Raw genomic sequence first — 22024 nt, 5'->3', positions numbered from 1 at the left:
AATTAATTAACCGAATCTACCCACATGTGTCCGGCTGAGCCGAACAGAAGCTTATTCTCTAGCGGACTGAGCTTCAGTGACTTAACTGCAGGTGCAGTTGCATAACTGACATGTGGCCCAGATGCCTGTTGGGCCCACGTGTCGGTGACCCAACTGCACCGGCAGTTAAGTAAATGAAGCTGCGTCCTTCTCCAACATAGCTATCCGACTCCACGTCGCCACCAAGAAGCTAATCGGCCGTCAATGGTCAACCCGCCTATCTTGGCTTCAACCGGAGGGTAGCAGTGGTAGCCTTACTTGGACCCGAGCGGCGGCGACCTACCGTGTTCTACTCTTCCTTGTTTTCTGTGTGGCGGCCTCGTTGGCAGTGGGGCGGGGCCTCGACGGAGCCGGCGATGTCCTCTGTCTCGTTGCCGGGGGGCGGCGCCTCGGCGAAGCGGGGGAAATCCTCCCCCTCGTTGCCGGCAAGGTGGGGCCTCGGTTGGGCCGGCGATGTCCTATGTCTCATTGTTGGCGGGGCGGGGCCTCGGCGGAGTAGGGCCTCGCCGAAGCCGGCAAGGTCCTCCGCCTCGGTGCCGGCAGGGCGGGGCCTCGGCGGAGCCGGTGATGTCCTCTGCCTTGTTGTTGGCGCCGCGGGGCCTCGTCGGAGCAGGGCCTCGTCGACGCCAGCGGAGCGGGGACTCGTCAGAGCCGGCATTGTCCTCTACCTCGTCCTCGGTCTCGCCAAACAGCGCCTCGCCCTCTTTGTAGGCGGCCGCAGCCTCCACCACCCGCATATGGTACCGCCAGCGCTCGAGGCGGCCCTCGCGGGCGGAGTGGTATGAGTCGAGTAGCGCCTCCTGCTCCGCCCGCTCCGTGGCGATCTGCTCCTCCGCCTGTAGGTGCTCCTGGAGGAGATGGTGGTTGTAGGCGGCGTCGGCATGCGCCTTCCGGAACTGCTCCTGACGCTTCTGCCTCACTGTGTCCATGTATTGGGCACGGGCCTCACCGATGGTCATGGTGCAATGCACCGGCGAGGATGGCACGGAGGAGGGGGTTGGCGCCGGATCGTCGACTACCATGTTATCCATTGGGACGTCGTCGTCCTCCGGCTGCCTGCCGGCTAGCCAGTCGGCAGCAATGGCGGCCATCTCCTTGTGGTTCATCGTCCGCCCGTCCCGAAGAGTGCTGGAGCGCGAGGAAGCCATGGTGGGCAGTAGTGGTGTTGACAAGAGAAAGGGAACGGAGGCGGATTACTGCGGCTAAGGCCGGCGCAACAGTTTATATAGAAATGGTGGTCGGCGGAGGGACGGACGTGTGGCGCCGGACTAGCCACCTCGGCAACCGCGTATCATTAATGTGGGCGGCAGACGGATGGACGGACAGCACTTGTGTCATTTTAAGGTGGAGCAATCGCCTGCACTGGGAAGCGGGGCGGGCGGCACTGACCGTTTTAGGCGGAAAGCATGCGCGGACGAGGGAGGTGGTCTGGGTGGGCCACGGCAGTCAGACTCGTGCGTGGCAGTGGCTCGGTCCAGCAGCCGGACATGCTGGCTCGCCAGCGAGCTCGCCGAGCTGAGCGTCGACAATTAGACGATGGACGTAGCTTCCGACCAGGAGCCGGTGCCACTGTCCAAGCCGGTTCATGCCGTGTTCACCATAGAGCAGGTGCGGCCGCACTTCGACGCCCTAATGGCGGAAGAGCTACCAACGTAGGAGGACCTGTGCTGCAACCTCCATCTCCTCAACGAGCACCTATGAACAAGCGAACGACAATGCCATCGCGGACATGTGGCCCTATGATCCTGGCTTCCCGAATGAGCAACGGGCGCTGTATCAGACCATCCGTAGGGCCCGCGAGGCCCTCTCCGTCGTCCTTCGAGTTGTTGCGCTCGCCATGGCCCCGCCGTCTCGCGTTGTCAACATGGTCAACGGACATGAGGAATGAGGAGATGACTTTACTTGGAGAGGATGACAGTGGGGACCCACCAGGGCCATAGCCGCACGTACGCAAGTGCCTCCTTATTATATACAACTATAATATTTTTGCTTCCTCCTGGTTTCCTGACATCACGGTCCCACACCATTGTCAACCTATGTAGTCAATAAACGAGAGAATTGCACCGAGTGGCCGACAGCTGGGACCAAGCAGCTCGAGCAGTATTTGTGTTTTTGAGGTGTGAGCACTGCAGAGTTTTTCTTGAGAGATATTTTCGTTGTTATTCAGAGGAGAGTAGGGTATTAACTGGGCGGGCTATGGCCCATCTAGCGCAGGCCAGATATTAATTTTTTGAAGGGGCAAACCAGCCCACTAAGGGGTGGTGCGCCCCCCACACCCTTTCCCACGTTACCTGGGGAGGTGGGGCGCCTCCACCTGGCTTGGGAGGCAAGCCTCCACCTGCTTGGCTTGGGGGGCAAGTCTCCCTAGGATTTTCCCTAGGGAGATCCAATCTGCTTGGCCGCCGCCCCCTAGGGGAAACCCTAGGGCGCCTCCCCCTCTCCCCTTGCCCCTATATATAGTGGAGGGGTGGGAGGGCAGCCACACCTCTTCCCTGGCGCAGCCCACCCTCCTCATACACCTCCTCCTCCTCCTCCTCCGTAGTGCTTAGCGAAGCTCTGCCGGAGAACCACGAGCTCCATTGCCACCACGCCGTCGTGCTGCTGGAGTTCTCCCTCAACTTCTCCTCTCCCCTTGCTGGATCAAGAAGGAGGAGACGTCCCCGGGCTGTACGTGTGTTGAACGCGGAGGCGCCGTCCGTTCGGCGCTAGATCGGATCTTCTGCGATTTGAATCGCCGCGAGTACGACTCCATCAACCGCGTTCTTGTAACGCTTCCGCTTAGCGATCTTCAAGGGTATGAAGATGCACTCCCTCTCTCTCGTTGCTAGCATCTCCTAGATTGATCTTGGTGACACGTAGGAAAATTTTGAATTATTGCTACGTTCCCCAACTGTGGCGTCATGAGCCAGGTCTATGTGTAAATTCTATGCACGAGTAGAACACAAAGTAGTTGTGGGCGATGATTTGTTCAATTTTCTTGCCGTTACTAGTCTTATCTTGATTCGTCGGCATTGTGGGATGAAGCGGCCCGGACCGACCTTACACGTACACTTACGTGACACAGGTTCCACCGACTGACATGCACTTGATGCATAAGGTGGCTAGCGGGTGTCTGTCTCTCCCACTTTAGTCGGATCGGATTCGATGAAGAGGGTCCTTATGAAGGGTAAATAGAAATTGGCATATCACCGTTGTGGCCTTTGCGTAGGTAAGAAACGTTCTTGCTAGAAAACCATAGCAGACACGTAAAACATGCAACAACAATTAGAGGACGTCTAACTTGTTTTTGCAGGGTATGCTATGCGATGTGATATGGCCAAAAGGATGTGATGAATTATATATATGTGATATATGAGATTGATCATGTTCTTGTAATAGGAATCACGACTTGCATGTCGATGAGTATGACAACCGGCAGGAGCCATAGGAGTTGTCTTAATTTATTGTATGACCTGCGTGTCAATGAAAAATGCCATGTAATTACTTTACTTTATTGCTAACCGTTAGCCATAGTAGTAGAAGTAATAGTTGGCGAGACAACTTCATGAAGACACGATGATGGAGATCATGGTGTCATGCCGGTGACGAAGGTGATCATGCCGCGCCTCGAAGATGGAGATCAAAAGGTGCAAGATGATATTGTCCATATCATGTTACTTTATGATTTGCATGTGATGTTTGTCATGTTTACATCTTATTTTCTTAGAACGACGGTAGCATAAATAAGATGATCCCTCACTAAAATTTCAAGAGACGTGTTCCCCCTAACTGTGCACCGTTGTGAAGGTTCGTTGTTTTGAAGCACCACATGATGATCGGGTGTGATAGATTCTAACATTCGCATACAACGGGTGTAAGCCAGATTTACACATGCGAAACACTTAGGTTGACTTGACGAGCCTAGCATGTACAGACATGGCCTCGGAACACAAGAGACCGAAAGGTCGAACATGAGTCGTATAGTAGATACGATCAACATGGAGATGTTCACCGATGATGACTAGTCCGTCTCACGTGATGATCGGACACGGCCTAGTTGACTCAGATCATGTATCACTTAGATGACTAGAGGGATGTCTATCTGAGTGGGAGTTCATTAAATAATTTGATTAGATGAACTTAATTATCATGAACATAGTCAAAAGGTCTTTGCAAATTATGTCGTAGCTTATGCTTTAGTTCTACTGTTTAAGATATGTTCCTAGAGAAAATTTAGTTGAAAGTTGATAGTAGCAATTATGCGGACTGGGTCCGTAAACTGAGGATTGTCCTCATTGCTGCACAGAAGGCTTATGTCCTTAATGCACCGCTCGGTGTGCTGAACCTCGAGCGTGGTTTGTGGATGTTGCGAACATCTGACATACACGTTTTGATGACTACGTGATAGTTCAGTACGTAATGTTAAAAGGTTTAGAATTAAGGCATCGAAGACATTTTGAAACGTCACGGAACATATGAGATGTTCCAAGAGCTGAAATTGGGATTTTAGGCTCGTGCCCACGTCAAGAGGTGTGAGACCTCCGACAAGTTTCTTAAGTGTGCAACCTAAGGGAGAAAAGCTCAATCGATGAGCATGTGCTCAGATTGTCTGAATACTACAATCGCTTGAATCGAGTGGGAGTTAATCTTCTAGATGAGATAGTGATGGTTCTCCAAAGTCACTGCCGCCAAGCTACTAGAGCTTCGTGATGAACTATAACATATCAGGGATAGATATGATGATCCTTGAGCTATTCGCGATGTTTGACACCGCGAAAGTAGAAATCAAATAGGAGCATCAATTGTTGATGGTTAGTAAAACCACTAGTTTCAACAAGGGCAAGAAGGGATACTTCATGAAACGGTAAATCAGTTGCTGCTCTAGTGAAGAAACCCAAGGTAGAACCCAAACCCGAGACTAAGTGCTTCTGTAATGAGGGGAACGGTCACTGAAGCAGAACTACCCTAGATACTTAGTAGATGAGAAGTCAGGCAAGGTCGACAGAAGTATATTGGATATACATTATATTAATGTGTACTTTACTAGTACTCCTAGTAGCACCAGGGTATTAGATACCGGTTCGGTTGCTAAGTGTTGGTAACTCAAAATAAAAGCTACGGAATAGATGGAGACTAACTAAAGGGGAGATGACGATATGTGTTGGAAGTGTTTCCAAGGTTGATGTGATCAAACATCGCACGCTCCCTCTACCATCGAGATTGGTGTTAAACCTAAATAATTGTTATTTGGTGTTTGCGTTGAGCATAGACATGATTGGATTATGTTTATCGCGATACGGTAATTCATTTAAGGAGAATAATGGTTACTCTGTTTATTTGAATAATACCTTCAATGGTCTTGCACCTAAAATGAATCTCGATCGTAGTGATACACATGTTCGTGCCAAAAGATATAAAATAGTAATGATAGTACCACATACTTGTGGCACTGCCATTTGAGTCATATTGGTATAAAACGCATGAAGAAGCTCCATGTTGATGGATCTTTGGACTCACTCGTTTTTGAAAAGATTGAGACATGCGAACCATGTCTATTGGTAGATATGCATGAAGAAACTCCATACAGATGGATCGTTTGGACTCACTTGATTTTGAATCACTTGAGACATGCAAATCATACCACATGGGCAAGATGACTGAAAGGCCTCGTTTTCAGTGAGATGGAACAAGAAAGCAACTTGTTGGAAGTAATACATTTTGATGTGTGCAGTCCAATGAGTGCTGAGGGACGCAGTGGATATCGTTATGTTCTTACTTCACAGATGATTTGAGTAGATGCTAAGAATATTTACTTGATAAAACACAAGTCTGAATTATTGAAAGGTTCAAGTAATTTCAGAGTGAAGTTGAAGATCGTCGTGACAAGAGTATAAAATGTCTATGATATGATCATAGAGATGAATTTCTGAGTTACGAGTTTGGCACACAATTAAGACATTGTGGAAATTGTTTCACAACTAATACCGCCTGGAACACCATAGTGTGATGGTGTGTCCGAACATCATAACTGCACCCTGTTGGGTATGGTGCATACCATGATGTCTCTTATCGAATTACCACTATCGTTTATGGGTTAGGCATTAGAGACAACCGCATTCACTTTAAATAGGGCACCATGCAATTCCGTTGAGACGACACCGTATGAACTATGGTTTAGAGAAACCTAAGCTGTCGTTTCATAAAAGTTTGGGGCTGCGACGCTTATGTGAAAATGTTCCAGGCTGATAAGCTCAACCCAAAGCGGATAAATGCATCTTCATAGAATACCCAAAACAGTTGGGTATACCTCCTATTTCAGATCCGGAAGCAAGGTGATTGTTTCTAGAAACAGGTCCTTTCTCAAGGAAAAGTTTCTCTCGAAAGAATTGAGTGGGAGGATGGTGGAGACTTGATGAGGTTATTGAACCGTCACTTCAACTAGTGTGTAGCAGGGCACAAGAATTTGTTCCTGTGACACCTATGCCAATTGAAGTGGAAGCTTATGATAGTGATCATGAAACTTCGGATCAAGTCACTACCAAACCTCATAGGACGACAAGGATGCGTACTACTTCAGAGTGGTACGTAATCCTGTCTTGGAAGTCATGTTGTTGGACAACGATGAACCTATGAGCTATGGAGAAGCGATGGTGGGCCCGGATTCCGACGAATGGCTCGAGGCCATAAAATCCGAGAGGATCCGTGTATGAAAACAAAGTATAGACTTTGAAAGAACTACTTGATGGTCGTAAGGCTGTTGGGTACATATGGATTTTAAAAGGGAAGACATATAATGATGGTAAGTATCACCATTAAGAAAGCTCGACTTGTCGTTAAGATGTTTTCCGACAACTTCAAGGAGTTGAGTACGATGAGATTTCCTCACTCGTAGCGATGCTAAGAGTCTGTTGGAATTATATTAGCAGTTACTGCATTATTTATGAAATCTTGCAGATAGGATGTCAAAACATTGTTTCCTCGACGATTTTCTTGAGGAAAGGTTGTATGTGATACAACCAGAAGATTTTGTCAATCCTGAAAGATGCTAACAAGTATGCAAAGCTCCAGCAATCCTTCTAAGGACTGGAGTAAGCATCTCGGAGTTGGAATGTACGCTTTGATGAGATGATCAAAGATTTTGGGTTTATACAAAGTTTAAGAGAAACTTGTATTTCCAAAGAAGTGAGTGGGAGCACTATAGAATTTTTGATGAGTATATGTTGTTAACATATTGTTGATCAGAAATGATGTAGAATTTATGGAAAGCATCCAGGGTTATTTGAAAAGTGTTTTTCAATGGAAAACCTGGATTAAGCTACTTGAACATTGAGCATCAAGATCTATAAGGATAGATCAAAACGCTTAATAGTACTTTCAAATGAATACATACCGTGACAAGATTTTGAAGGAGTTCAAAATAGATCAGCAAAGAAGGAGTTCTTGGCTGGTTACAAGGTGTGAGTATTGAGTAAGACTCAAGACCTGACCACGGCAGAAGAGAGAGAAAGGACGAAGGTCGTCCCCTATGCTTTAGACGTAGGCTCTACAGTATGCTATGCTCTGTACCGCTCCTGAAGTGTGCCTTGCCATGAGTTAGTCAAGGGGTACAAGAGTGATCCAGGAATGGATCACATGACAGCGATCGAACTTATCCTTAGTATCTAGTGGACTAAGGAATTTTCTCGATTATGGAGGTGGTAAAAGAGTTCGTCGTAAGGGGTTACGTCGATGCAAACTTTGACACTAATCCGGATGACTCTGAGTAGTAAACCGGATTCATATAGTAGAGCAGTTATTTGGAATAGCTCCAAGTAGCGCGTGGTAGCTGCATCTACAAGATGACATAGAGATTTGTAAAGCACACACGGATCTGAAAGGTCCAGACCCGTTGACTAGTAACCTCTCTCACAAGCGAGATATGAACAAACCCCATGGGTATTGGATTCATTACAATCACATAGTGATGTGAACTAGATTATTGACTCTAGTGCAAGTGGGAGACTGTTGGAAATATGCCCTAGAGGCAATAATAAAATGGTTATTATTGTATTTCCTTGTTCATGATAATTGTCTAATGTTCATGCTATAATTGTATTAACTGGAAACCGTAATACATGTGTGAATACATAGACCACAACATGTCCCTAGTAAGCCTCTAGTTGACTAGCTCGTTGATCAATAGATGGTTATGGTTTCCTGACCATGGACATTGGATGTCATTGTTAACGGGATCACATCATTAGGAGAATGATGTGATGGACAAGACCCAATCCTAAGCATAGCACAAGATCGTGTAGTTCGTTTGCTAAGAGCTTTTCTAATGTCAAGTATCATTTCCTTAGACCATGAGATTGTGCAACTCCCGGATACCGTAGGAATGCTTTGGGTGTACCAAACGTCACAACGTAACTGGGTGGCTATAAAGGTACACTACAGGTATCTCCGAAAGTGTCTGTTGGGTTGGTACGAATCGAGACTGGGATTTGTCACTCCGTATGACGGAGAGGTATCTCTGGGCCCACTCGGTAATGCATCATCATAATGAGCTCAATGTGACTAAGTAGTTAGTCACGGGATCATGCATTACGGAACGAGTAAAGTGACTTGCCGGTAACGAGATTGAACGAGGTATTGGGATACCGACGATCGAATCTCGGGCAAGTAACATACCGATTGACAAAGGGAATTGTATACGGGATTGATTGAATCCCCGACATCGTGGTTCATTCGATGAGATCATTGTGGAACATGTGGGAGCCAATATGGGTATCCAGATCCCGCTATTGGTTATTGGTCGGAGAGGTGTCTCGGTCATGTCTGCATGGTTCCCGAACCCGTAGGGTCTACACACTTAACGTTCGGTGACGCTAGAGTTGTTATGGGAAATAGTATGTGGTTACTGAAGGTTGTTCGGAGTCCCGGATGAGATTCCGGACATCACGAGGAGTTCCGGAATGGTCCGGCGGTGAAGATCGATATATTGGACGAAGGCTATTGGAGTCCGGAAGTGTTCCGGGGGTACCAGGCTATGGCTAGCATGACTGAAAGGTGTTTCGGGAGCCCCGGCAAGTGTTGGAGGGCCTCATGGGCCAAAGGGGAAGGGGCAAATCAGCCCACTAAGGGGTGGTGCGCCCTCCACACCCTTTCCCACGTTACTTGGGGAGGTGGGGCGCCTCCACCTGGCTTGGGAGGCAAGCCTCCACCTGCTTGGCTTGGGGGGCAAGTCTCCCTAGGATTTTCCCTAGGGAGATCCAATCTGCTTGGCCGCCGCCCCCTAGGGGAAACCCTAGGGCGCCTCCCCCTTTCCCCTTGCCCCTATATATAGTGGAGGGGTGGGAGGGCAGCCGCACCTCTTCCCTGGCGCAACCCTCCCTCCTCATACACCTCCTCCTCCTCCGTAGTGCTTAGCGAAGCTCTGCCGGAGAACCACGAGCTCCATTGCCACCACGCCGTCGTGCTGCTGGAGTTCTCCCTCAACTTCTCCTCTCCCCTTGCTGGATCAAGAAGGAGGAGACGTCCCCGGGATGTACGTGTGTTGAACGTGGAGGCGCCGTCCGTTCGGCGCTAGATCGGATCTTCCGCGATTTGAATCGCCGCGAGTACGACTCCATCAACCGTGTTCTTGTAACGCTTCCGCTTAGCGATCTTCAAGGGTATGAAGATGCACTCCCTCTCTCTCGTTGCTAGCATCTCCTAGATTGATCTTGGTGACACGTAGGAAAATTTTGAATTATTGCTACGTTCCCCAACATTTGCCAACTTAGTCAATATAAACGATTCTAGCTGCAGAGACCGTACAATGTCCATCCAACGGCCGTAGTGCTTCTTCAACCTCTGGTCTTCCTGCTCCAGCCGCCCAAACCAGCGCCGGTGGGAGTGCCTGCTCCCGCCTCCCGTGGCCGGCTATGCTGCCACACAGGCCGCACCGCCCCACCCTACACCATTGCTAGCCAGGCCATTCCTCTACTCACCCACACCTCCTGTTATTTTCTGGCGACGGCAGCCGGACCAGTAAACCCTCGTACTCCCCACCTTGTGGGCAACCACTGCCGAGTCTTCCCTGGCTCCGTGTCGTTCCCTTCCAAGGCCTTGTCGTCGTCCACCGCCCTGGTGCTCTCGGCGCGCCATGGTCAACGTGGTCAACGAACGACATCCATAGGACATGGACTGTACGTGGAGAGGCTGACAGCTGGTTCCATGGTCGCACACAAGAAAATGCCTTCTTATAACGTGCAAAATAATGATTTCTCCACCTGACAGCAGGGACCCACCGGACGGGCCACCATATTTCGTGAAAAAATCGTTTCCCCCCTGACTGCTGGGACCCACTAGCTACATCTTCGCACGCAAGGAAGTGCCTGACAGTCGGGACCCACCTGGTCGAAGCGTACGTAGCGTTGTCATTCTGGTCACGAACGTGTACGTACATACTGGTCGATGTAGAGGCGCGCACGTGTCGTAGTAGAGGCGCGCACGTGTCGTAGTAGAGGTGCACACGTAGCATGTACACGTACGTACAGCGGCCAGGGTGCAAGAAAGAAAATACGGCCACATACGTACATACGGGCGGGGTCTCGAACGCCTACTCGCGCATACTTACGGCCAGGGTTTGTGTACATGGCTGGGTCGGAATAGAGAAGTTGCACCGTCGTTGTATTCATGGGAAGGCAACGGAATGCGTCGTGTTCATCGGGAGGCAACGGAACGCGTGCTATTCATTGGGAGCCAACCGGCTTGGACGGAACAGCCGATGGAAACGAGGCCTGGCGTACCGCAGAATGGAGGAAACGGCCTTGTGTTCGACCGGCCACGGTCGAAACGGGATCCTGTTCATTGGGAGGGGTCTAGCGTACCGCAAAACAGAGGAAACGGACCTCCTACGGTCGAAACAGGGTCTTGTTGATCGGGAGGGGTGTGGCGTACCGCAAAACGGAGGAAACAGACTTGTGTTGGAGCGCTACGGTCGAAACGGGTGTAACGCCCACGATGCGGCTATATCTCCCACGTGTCGAGGCACGACTTAGAGGCATAACCGCATTGTGGTTTTGTCGCAAGAAGGGTCATCTTCACACAATCCCATGTAATGAACAAGAATGGGATAACGAGAGTTGGCTTACAATCGCCACTTCACACAATACATAAATATAATTCATACATCATCCAAAATCCACACATATAGACCGACTACGGTCAAATCCAAATGAAAATAAGATAACCCCAAATGCTAGATCCCCGATCGTCCCAACTGGGCTCCACTACTGATCATCAGGAAAAGACACATAGTAACGACCACGTTCCTCATCGAACTCCCACTTGAGCTCGGTTGCGTCATCTGCACTGGCATCGTCGACACCTGCAACTGTTTTGGTAGAATCTGTGAGTCACGAGGACTCAACAATCTCACACCCGCGAGATCAAAACTATTTAAGCTTATAGGAAAGGATGGTGCAATGAGGTGGAGCTGCAGCAAGCACTAAGCATATATGGTGGCTAACATACGCAAAAGAGAGCGAGAAGAGTAGCAACGCACCGGTCGCGAAGCTAGAAATGATCAAGAAGTTATCCTGAAACAACTTACGTTCATGCATAACACAAACCGTGTTCACTTCCCGGACTCCGCCGAGAAGAGACCCTCACGGCTACACACACGGTTGATGTATTTTAATTAAGTCAAGTGACAAGTTCTCTACAAACGGACATTAACAAAGTCCCATCTGCATCATAACCGCGGGCACGGCTTTCGAAAGATAATACCCTGCAGGGGTGTCCCAACTTAGCCCATCATAAGCTCTCACGGTCAACGAAGGATAAACCTTCTCCCAAGAAGACCCGATTAGTCTCGGAATCCCGGTTTACAAGACATTTCGACAATGGTAAAACAAGACCAGCAAAGCCGCCCGATGTGCCGACAAATCCCGATAGGAGCTGCACATATCTCGTTCTCAGAGCAACACCGGATGAGACATCCTACGAGTAAAATCAGACCTCGAGTTTCCACGAGGGGGCCCCGCAGTCTACTCAGTTCGGACCAACACTCGAAGGAGCACTGGCCCGGGGGGGTTAAAATAAAGATGACCCTCGGCTTGCGAAAACCCAAGGAAAAAAGGCTTAGGTGGCAAATGGTAAAACCAAGGTTGGGCCTTGCTGGAGGAGTTTTATTCAAGGCGAACTGTCAAGGGGGTCCCATAAATCACCCAACCGCGTAAGGAACGCAAACTCAAGGAACATAATACCGGTATGACGGAAACTAGGGCGGCAAGAGTGGAACAAAACACCAGGCATAAGGCCGAGCCTTCCACCCTTTACCAAGTATATAGATGCATTAATATAATAAGAGATATTGTGATATTCCAAAATTATCCATGTTCCAACATGGAACCAACTTCAACTTCACCTGCAACTAGCAACGCTATAAGAAGGGCTGAGCAAAAGCGGTAACTAAGCCAAACAACAGTTTGGTAGGAAAGGATGGTTAGAGGCTTGACATGGCAAATATGGGAGGCATGGTATAACAAGTGGTAGGTAGCGCAGCATGGCAATAGAACGAGCAACTAGCAAAGCAAAGATAGAAGTGATTTCGAGGGTATGGTCATCTTGCCTGCAAGGTTCTCAGAGTTGTCGAAAGCTTGATCCTCGTAAGCGTACTCAACAGGTTCCTTGTTCACGAACTCGTCTCCCGGATCTACCCACAACAATAACACAAGCAAACGTAACCACAATCAATCACGGGAAAAGCTCAAGCAACATGATGCAAAACATGAATGACATGCACGATATGATATGCGATGCATATGCGTGCTCCGGAAGAAAATGATGAACAAGCCAGTAACTTGGTGAACCAAGCATGCCACTGGAAAGATGAGATGATTTCGGTCGAAATCGATATAAAGATCACCGGAAACGGATGCACGGTTTGCAAATGGCAAGCAAAACAAGAATGACACGAATCCGCGATTAACAGCATGATAGCACTTATATTGCAACAAGAAACAATGCTAAAGCACTCCAACATAGCAATAAAGTATATGGCAGTAATCTACAGGAGAAGCTTGACAAATGATGAACACTGAGCTATGGCTAGATCACACCACAGCAGGTTCAAACAAGCATGGAAAAAGTGCAAAAGATATCAGGTTCACAGACTTAGTGAAATTACTGGACATGGCTGAAACAGCATCAGGTAGCAATGTTCAGAGCACGAAATCAACATGCTACAAGAAATTAACATAGCAAAACAAGGCACGGAATGGATCTAATAAAAGCATGGAACAAAAGTCCCTTACTGACCAAAAGCCAAAAAGGGCCAGAAAATATGATCGCAACAATGTAAACATAGCAAGTTTCGTTAACAGGTTTCAGACTTGGCAGAAAACAGAGAATGACAGAAACAATAATATGGAGGCATCTTGGTGAGCTTGATGCACTCACCACAAAGCAATGCATGACAAAACAATCATACCTACAACAAGATGGCATGTTTATGAAGCTATCCATGGCAAGAGCAATTATATAGCATGAAAGGATCAACTACAACAAGCTTGAGAAAATTGAATAACACGTAAACAATCTGCCAGAAATATTTTATAGCAAAAGTAGAGCAAGATTGTGTCATGCTCTGGCACTCCATAATTGCAAACAAGGGCATTAATGGATCAACTACAATAATATCTACAAAACATCCTTACTGAACAAAATAACAGCAGTCACAGACTTAGTAAAATTACAAAGTCCCTGAAAACAGAAACATTACGAAGCCTAGTTTGCATGCTTGTGCTACTCACCACAGAGATCACAAAAAATACATGGCATACACCTCTGTAAATATGGCATGGCATACATCAAAACACATGTAGAGCTCATGCCCATAAGATGCACAGATTAAATGCAACAAAAATAACAAAACCCTAAGTACTGATAAGTAACAGCAGATAACAGCAACTAGCACTCTTGCACCAGAGATTTGGGCATCAATATGGACTCAAATGAACATGGCTTAATGTAACAAAACGACGAGCATCACGAGACGAACATTTCGATATATTACACGCACGAAACGGAGCTATATGCAAAGAGTTATGATGCAATGAACAGGAGAATATCATGTAAGAATCTGGGACTTAGAGAAATCGGGGGAGAGAAGGAAGTCAACCCTGCGTCTGGATCCAGATCGGATCGAGGCCGAGCTCGGCTCGCCGGTGCTGGGGTTGCTGCTGGCCGGAGCGGAGGAGGCCGGAGGAGAGGAGGGAGACGCGGCCGGCCAGAGGGAGGAGGAGCTCGGGGTCGACCTCGCCGGAGAGGGGGATCTCCGGGCGCGCGGGGCGCGGGCTCGGACGGCGGCCGGGCGAGCTCGCCGGCGCGGCGAAGATGGCGGCGAAGGCGGCGGAGGGCGGAGCTGGGCTCCTGCGGGAGTGGGCGACGGGCGGCGGGGTGGAGGCGACGCGGGCTCGGGAGGGCCGGCCACTGGCTCGCGGGCCTCAGCGGCGGCGCGGGGGGCGGCTTGCCACGTGGCAGCGCCTGATTGGCGCGGGGCGGCGGCGGCTGGTTCGTCCGGCGGCGGCGGACACGTCCGCCCGCAGAGAGGGGAAGGGGACTAGGGTTTGACCCGGATTTCGGAGGGGAAGGTGTTTTTATAGGTAGAGGGAGCTAGGAGACTCCAAACGGAGTGCGGTTTTCGCCCACACGATCGTGATCGAACGACCTAGAGCATGGAAGAGACTTAGAGGGGTTTTGGGCTGTTTAAAGGGGGTTTTGCTGCAACACACAAAAGGACTTTGCGGTTGCCCGGTTAACCGTTGGATCATCAAACGAACTCCAAATGGCACGAAACTTGACAGGTGGTCTACCGGTGGTATACCAAGGCCACTTGGCAAGCCTCGGTCCATTCCGAGAACGTTCAACACCTGCTCACGAAAAGAAAACAAGAGGGGTGCGCCGGAGGAGGTAGGAGTGTCGGATTGCAAAACGGACAACGGGGAAAATGCTCGGATGCAAAAGACGAACACGTATGCAAATGCAATGCACATGATGACATGATATGAGATGCATGACATGAAGAAAAAAATGCAAAATGAAAAACAAAACCCGGCCACGAAGGGAATATCATAGCACATAGCCGAAAATGGCAAGAGTCGGAGTTACAAATATGGCAAGTTACATCCGGGGTGTTACAACACTCCACCACTACGAGAGGATCTCGTCCCGAGATCTAGGACTGAAAGAACTCCGGATATTCGGAACGGAGGTGGTCCTCGCGTTCCCAGGTGGCTTCTCGGTCGGAATGGTGCGACCACTTCACTTTCAGGAATTTGATTGACTTGTTGCGAGTCTTGCGCTCCGTTTCTTCAAGAATAGCAACGGGATGCTCATGATAAGACAGATCTTCTTGGAGGTCAATCTGTTCGAAGTTGATGGTGCGCTCAGGAGTCTTGAAGCACTTGCGGAGCTGTGACACGTGGAACACATCGTGCACATTCACGAAGTTGGAAGGAAGCTCAAGTTGATAGGCGAGGTCGCCTCTTTTGCCAATGATCTTGAATGGACCCACGTATCTAGGGGCAAGCTTCCCTTTGATACCGAAACGACGAGTGCCTTTCATTGGAGAGGCGTGGAGGTAGACATGGTCTCCGATCTCGAAAGCCACATCACGGTGCTTACTATCATAGTAACGCTTCTGGCGCGATTGCGCGGCTTTGAGATTTTCACGGATGACTTTACACATTTCTTCAGCCTCTGTGATTAAGTCATTGCCAAGAAGTTGGCGTTCACCAGTCTCTGACCAATTGAGAGGAGTACGACACTTTCTGCCATAGAGAATCTCGAATGGGGCCTTGCCCGAACTCACTTGGAAGATGTTGTTGTAGGAGAATTCGGCATATGGAAGACAATCTTCCCATTTCATGCCAAAGGAAATGACACAAGCCCTGAGCATATCTTCAAGAATTTGATTGACTCGCTCGACTTGGCCACTAGTTTGAGGGTGGAAAGCTATGCTGAAGCGAATGTTAGTGCCCATGGCCTTCTAGAAGGAGTCCCAGAACTTAGAAGTGAAGATGCTTCCATGATCTGAAGAAATCAATTGTGGAATGCCGTGTAAGGAGACAATCCTGGAGGTGTATAGCTCTGCCAACTGAGCTGCTGTGATGGATTCTTTGATTGGAAGGAAATGAGCCACTTTAGTAAGCTTGTCAATGACAACGAAGATAGCATCATTTCCGCGCTTGGACTTTGGAAAACCAGTCACGAAGTCCATTTCGATATGATCAAACTTCCATTCTGGGATAGCAAGAGGTTGGAGGAGACCAGCTGGTCGTTGGTGTTCTGCTTTAACTCTTCGACAGACATCACATTCATTCACGAATTGAGCGATTTCTCGCTTCATTCGAGTCCACCAATACGACTGTCTGAGGTCATGGTACATCTTTGTACTTCCAGGATGAATGGAAAGAAGAGAATTGTGCGCCTCGTTCATAATGACTTTCCTTAGATCACCTTTAGGAACCACAATCCGGTCCTCGAAGAATAAAGTGTCTCTGTCATCAATGCGATAGCACTTGTATTTGGAAAGACCCTTGTCGATACCACGTTTCACCTTCTTCACCATGGTATCCAGGAGTTGTGCCTCACGAATTTGATCTTACAAAGTAGGAGAGACTATGAGGTTGGCAAGAAAGCCTTGAGGAACAACTTGGAGATTGAGCTTGCGGAAAGCTTCACAAAGATCCGGTTGCAAAGGCTTGAGAATTAAGTTGTTGCAATAAGCCTTCCTGCTCAAAGCATCTGCAATGACATTGGCTTTGCCTGGAGTATATTCAATACTCGGATTGTACTCTTGAATCATCTCAACCCATCGAGTTTGCCTGAGGTTGAGGTTGGGCTGAGTGAAGATGTACTTGAGACTCTTGTGATCGGTGAATATGTCCACTTGTCTTCCAAACAAGAGATGTCTCCATGTTATTAATGCATGGACAACTGCCGCCAACTCAAGATCGTGAGTGGGGTAGTTCTTTTCGTTGGGCTTCAACTGACGAGAGGTATAGGCCACAACTTTCTTCTCTTGCATTAATACAGCACCGAGGCCTTGAAGAGAAGCATCACAGAAAACTTCAAATGGTTTGGATTCGTCAGGAGGAGTTAAGACAGGAGCTGTGACGAATTTCTCTTTGAGAGTGTTGAAAGCAACGTCACACTCAGGAGACCAGACATACTTCACATGCTTCTGGAGGAGGTTGGAAAGAGGCTTTGCAATCTTAGAGAAATTCTCAACGAATCTTCGGCAATAGCTTGCAAGACCAAGAAAACTGCAGAGCTGCTTGACATTCTGAGGAGGTTCCCAATTCACAATTGCAGACACCTTCTTGGGATTAACAGCGATGCCCTTGGCAGAGATGATGTGACCAAGGTAAAGAACTTCATCAAGCCAAAACTCACATTTTGAAAATTTCGCATAAAATTGATACTCTCTGAGCTTGTCGAGCACCAATCGCAAATGTTTGGCATGATCCTTCTTATTCTTGGAGAAGACCAATATATCATCGAGATACACCAGGACAAATTCATTGGTATAGGGGTTGAAAATGAAATTCATCATCCGAGAGAATGTTGGAGGAGCATTGACAAGGCCGAAAGACATGACAGTATATTCATAAGAACCAAAGCTTGTTCTGAATGCTGTCTTGGGAATATCTTCTTCACGAATGCGAATCTGATGATAACCCATACAAAGGTCAAGCTTGGAGAATACTTTAGCACCTTTGAGTTGCTCGAATAGCTCATTAATGTTGGGAAGTGGATACTTGTTCTTGATTGTCTTCTTGTTCAATGGACGGTAGTCGACACAAAATCGTTCCGTGCCATCCTTCTTCTGGACAAAAAGAACACCACAACCCCATGGAGATGAACTCGGTCTGATCAAACCCAGACGCTCTTGTTCATTGAGTTGTTTCTTCAATTCCTTCAGCTCCTTGGGTCCAAGCTTGTATGGACGCTTGCAAACGGGTTCCGTGCCAGGCTCTAGATCGATAACGAACTCAACTGGCCAGTGAGGAGGCATACCCGGAAGCTCTTCAGGAAAGACATCTTGATACTCACAAACGACTGGAATTTGAGAGATGGCATTCAATTCGCCCTTCTCATTGAGAGAAAATAACCGAATGGTTTCATCACGAGCGGCATAAATGATAACATCCTCAGAAGAGTGTGTCAATTGAATTTCCCTGGCAGCACAATCAAGTTGAGCCTTGTGCTTAGAAAGCCAGTCCATCCCGAGAATAAGATCAATATCCGAGTCACCAAGAACAATTGGTTTAGACAGAAATTTATAGTTTCCAAACATCGGGAGCAACCAAACTAGAAGTCAAAAGTTTTCCCGGAGAAACAACTTGCATAACTTTGGGTAAAATCTCTGTGTCAACATTGTGCTTCGATGCAAATGGGTATGACAAGAAAGAATGCGATGCACCAGTATCAAATAAAACTTTTGCAGGAATATCATTAACTGAGAGATTACCCATTATCACATCAGTAGATTCTTCTGCTTGAGCTGCATTCATCATGTTGACCTTTGCAGACTTGGGATTATGCTTGACCACTGCATTGCTGGAAGATCTCATAGGAGGAGGAGGCGGAAGACGCCTTTGGTTGAAGCACTTGTTAGCATAGTGTCCTTTCTGCAGACACTTGTTGCAAGTCACCTCTGAGAGTGGACGATGATAAGGAGCACTCGACTTTGGAGCTTGATTCTGAGACTTGTTCTGATAGCCAAAGTTGGATGAGTGGGAAGATTCATGGCCACTTTTGTTCATCTGCTGGTAAGGCTGGCGAAACGGAGGAGGAGGAGGCAACCAGAACTTCTGTTGCTTAGCAGCCACTAGTGAGGAAGAAGAAGACTGAACTGCGTCCCTGACTCTCTTCTTAGAAGCCTCAGACTTGAGCTGAGCAGCCTCTTGTTTCAGTGCCATGTTATAGAATTGATCAAACTGAGCAGGCTCAACAAGAACGAGAGCTAAGTACAGATCCTCTCTAAGGCCACCTCTGAAGTGATAGATCATGCTCTTTTCATCAGGAACGTCTTGTTTAGCGAAGCGAGCAAGTTTCTGAAACTGGATGTTGAATTGATACACAGACATGTTGCCTTGCTTGAGATTGCGGAACTCCTCACGCTTGCTCTCAACAACACTTTGTGGAATGTGGTGAGCTTTGAAGTCCCGACAGGAGTCAGTCCAAGTGATCACACGACCTCCTCTGGAATCTTTGTATTGTTGATACCAATCAGCAGCTTGGTCCTTGAGCTGAAAAGAAGCAAACTTGACATAGTCCTCAGGCCTGACATTGCTACATTCAAAATGCTTGTTGATGTCCACGAGCCAATCATCGGCATCTGTGGCCTCGGCACAGTAGCTGAAAGACTTGGGCTGATTTGCGAGAAACTGGTTGAGGGTAGCGAAGTGAGGCTGATTGTTGCCTTGACCTTGATTTCCTTGATTGCCTTGCCCTTGGGTGCGTTCTTGCAAGAGTTGCAGAATCATCTGAGCATTGGCGTTGGTGGCTGCCATGACAGCTTGCCATGCCTCCGGAGGCGGAGGTGGTGGCGGAGGGTTCGCCTGACTCCCTTCATTGCGTTCCGGATTCTGACGCGTTGGCGGAGCCATCCTGAAGAGGGTGACATCCATTAGCATCTTGATAGACAAATAGTCAAGTTGAATCAACGAATAGAAATTGCAACATATAGTCTTCACAATAAACATTCAAACGAGGATGAACGAATGAATTCCATAGTAAATCATCACACTTCCATTAAGTTGAGAAGCCACTTAGAAAAAGGTATGGAATCAGCATTTGACTTCGAAGCAACTCGAATACCACAATTCAAAACAAAACAAAGTATTGGCTTGCAGAATAAGCCGGAACAAACATATGATAGAGATTTCATCCGAAGTTTTCGTGGTGGGGCCCACACGGGCTCGATCGTACAGCACCATCATGTACAAGGCAGTGCACAAGACATACGAAGCGTCCCCGAGTCGGCATAGCCAATGACTCTTTAAGACACTACGAGACCACTGTAAAACCAACCGTGGAAAGGCGGACCACTAGACGTCGAACCCCAATCTCATATCATGAGTCTGTCGGAAAGATATCCTAGGAGCTACTTGAATTCCCACTTATAAACTCCCGAAACTTTCCGGTTATGCAATCTGGTGTTGGGGATACAGGGGACACAAAATATATCACCCAAACTAGCAATCCCTAGATCCAGCTGTATCCATCCGTCAACACATAACCAAGAAGACTTCGGAAATCGTGTACCTCAACCTTCAAAAAGCATCCGTTATACGAATTATGGCAATACTCCCGAACTCCCGCCCCAGTACTGGGTGGCGTCGAGGTGATCTCAGCAACAACTGCATAAAAGAGATTTTGATGTCGGCGAAACTCAGGTATACCAGAACTGCAACGATAAAATTGTGACGACAACACCTTGGAGCTCAACTCCCCGGGACACTGCCACAACCCCTAAATGTCAGGAGGCACCAAGAACAATGTTCTCGTCACAAAACCATCGGAACGATTCTAAGATACCCGCGTGATCCTAAAAAAAATTTAGTGAAATTTGAGGAGAGAAGAGTCAAAACTTCTACGTCAGGAGGCCTCACCAGAGCGACGAAGGGACTGAGGAGTAAAAAGAATCCTACTCTCCGATATATATAATCCTAAGACTCAAAACATTTTTGTTCTAGACTCAACAACGCCAGCGATTCGATCAAGCAGGGGCTCCTAAGTCGGGGATGGCTCTGATTACCAACTTGTAACGCCCACGATGCGTCTATATCTCCCACGTGTCGAGGCACGACTTAGAGGCATAACCGCATTGTGGTTTTGTCGCAAGAAGGGTCATCTTCACACAATCCCATGTAATGAACAAGAATGGGATAACGAGAGTTGGCTTACAATCGCCACTTCACACAATACATAAATATAATTCATACATCATCCAAAATCCACACATATAGACCGACTACGGTCAAATCCAAATGAAAATAAGATAACCCCAAATGCTAGATCCCCGATCGTCCCAACTGGGCTCCACTACTGATCATCAGGAAAAGACACATAGTAACGACCACGTTCCTCATCGAACTCCCACTTGAGCTCGGTTGCATCATCTGCACTGGCATCGTCGACACCTGCAACTGTTTTGGTAGAATCTGTGAGTCACGAGGACTCAGCAATCTCACGCCCGCGAGATCAAAATTATTTAAGCTTATAGGAAAGGATGGTGGAATAAGGTGGAGCTGCAGCAAGCACGAAGCATATATGGTGGCTAACATACGCAAAAGAGAGCGAGAAGAGTAGCAACGCACCGGTCGCGAAGCTAGAAATGATCAAGAAGTGATCCTGAAACTACTTACGTTCATGCATAACACAAACCGTGTTCACTTCCCGGACTCCGCCGAGAAGAGACCCTCACGGCTACACACACGGTTGATGTATTTTAATTAAGTCAAGTGACAAGTTCTCTACAAACGGACATTAACAAATTCCCATCTGCCTCATAACCGCGGGCACGGCTTTCAAAAGATAATACCCTGCAGGGGTGTCCTAACTTAGCCCATCATAAGCTCTCACAGTCAACGAAGGATAAACCTTCTCCCAGGAAGACCCAATCAGTCTCGGAATATCAGTTTACAAGACATTTCGACAATGGTAAAACAAGACCAGCAAAGCCGCCCGATGTGCCGACAAATCCCGATAGGAGCTGCACATATCTCGTTCTCAGGGCAACACCGGATGAGACATCCTACGAGTAAAACCAGACCTCGAGTTTCCACGAGGGGGCCCCGCAGTCTACTCAGTTCGGACCAACACTCGAAGGAGCACTGGCCCGGGGGGGTTAAAATAAAGATGACCCTCGGGCTCGCGAAAACCCAAGGGAAAAAGGCTTAGGTGGCAAATGGTAAAACCAAGGTTGGGCCTTGCTGGAGGAGTTTTATTCAAGGCGAACTATCAA

Source organism: Triticum aestivum, chromosome 2D (assembly GCF_018294505.1).
Source record: "Triticum aestivum cultivar Chinese Spring chromosome 2D, IWGSC CS RefSeq v2.1, whole genome shotgun sequence".
NCBI lineage: Eukaryota > Viridiplantae > Streptophyta > Magnoliopsida > Poales > Poaceae > Triticum > Triticum aestivum.
Note: the sequence above shows the minus strand (reverse complement) of the source record.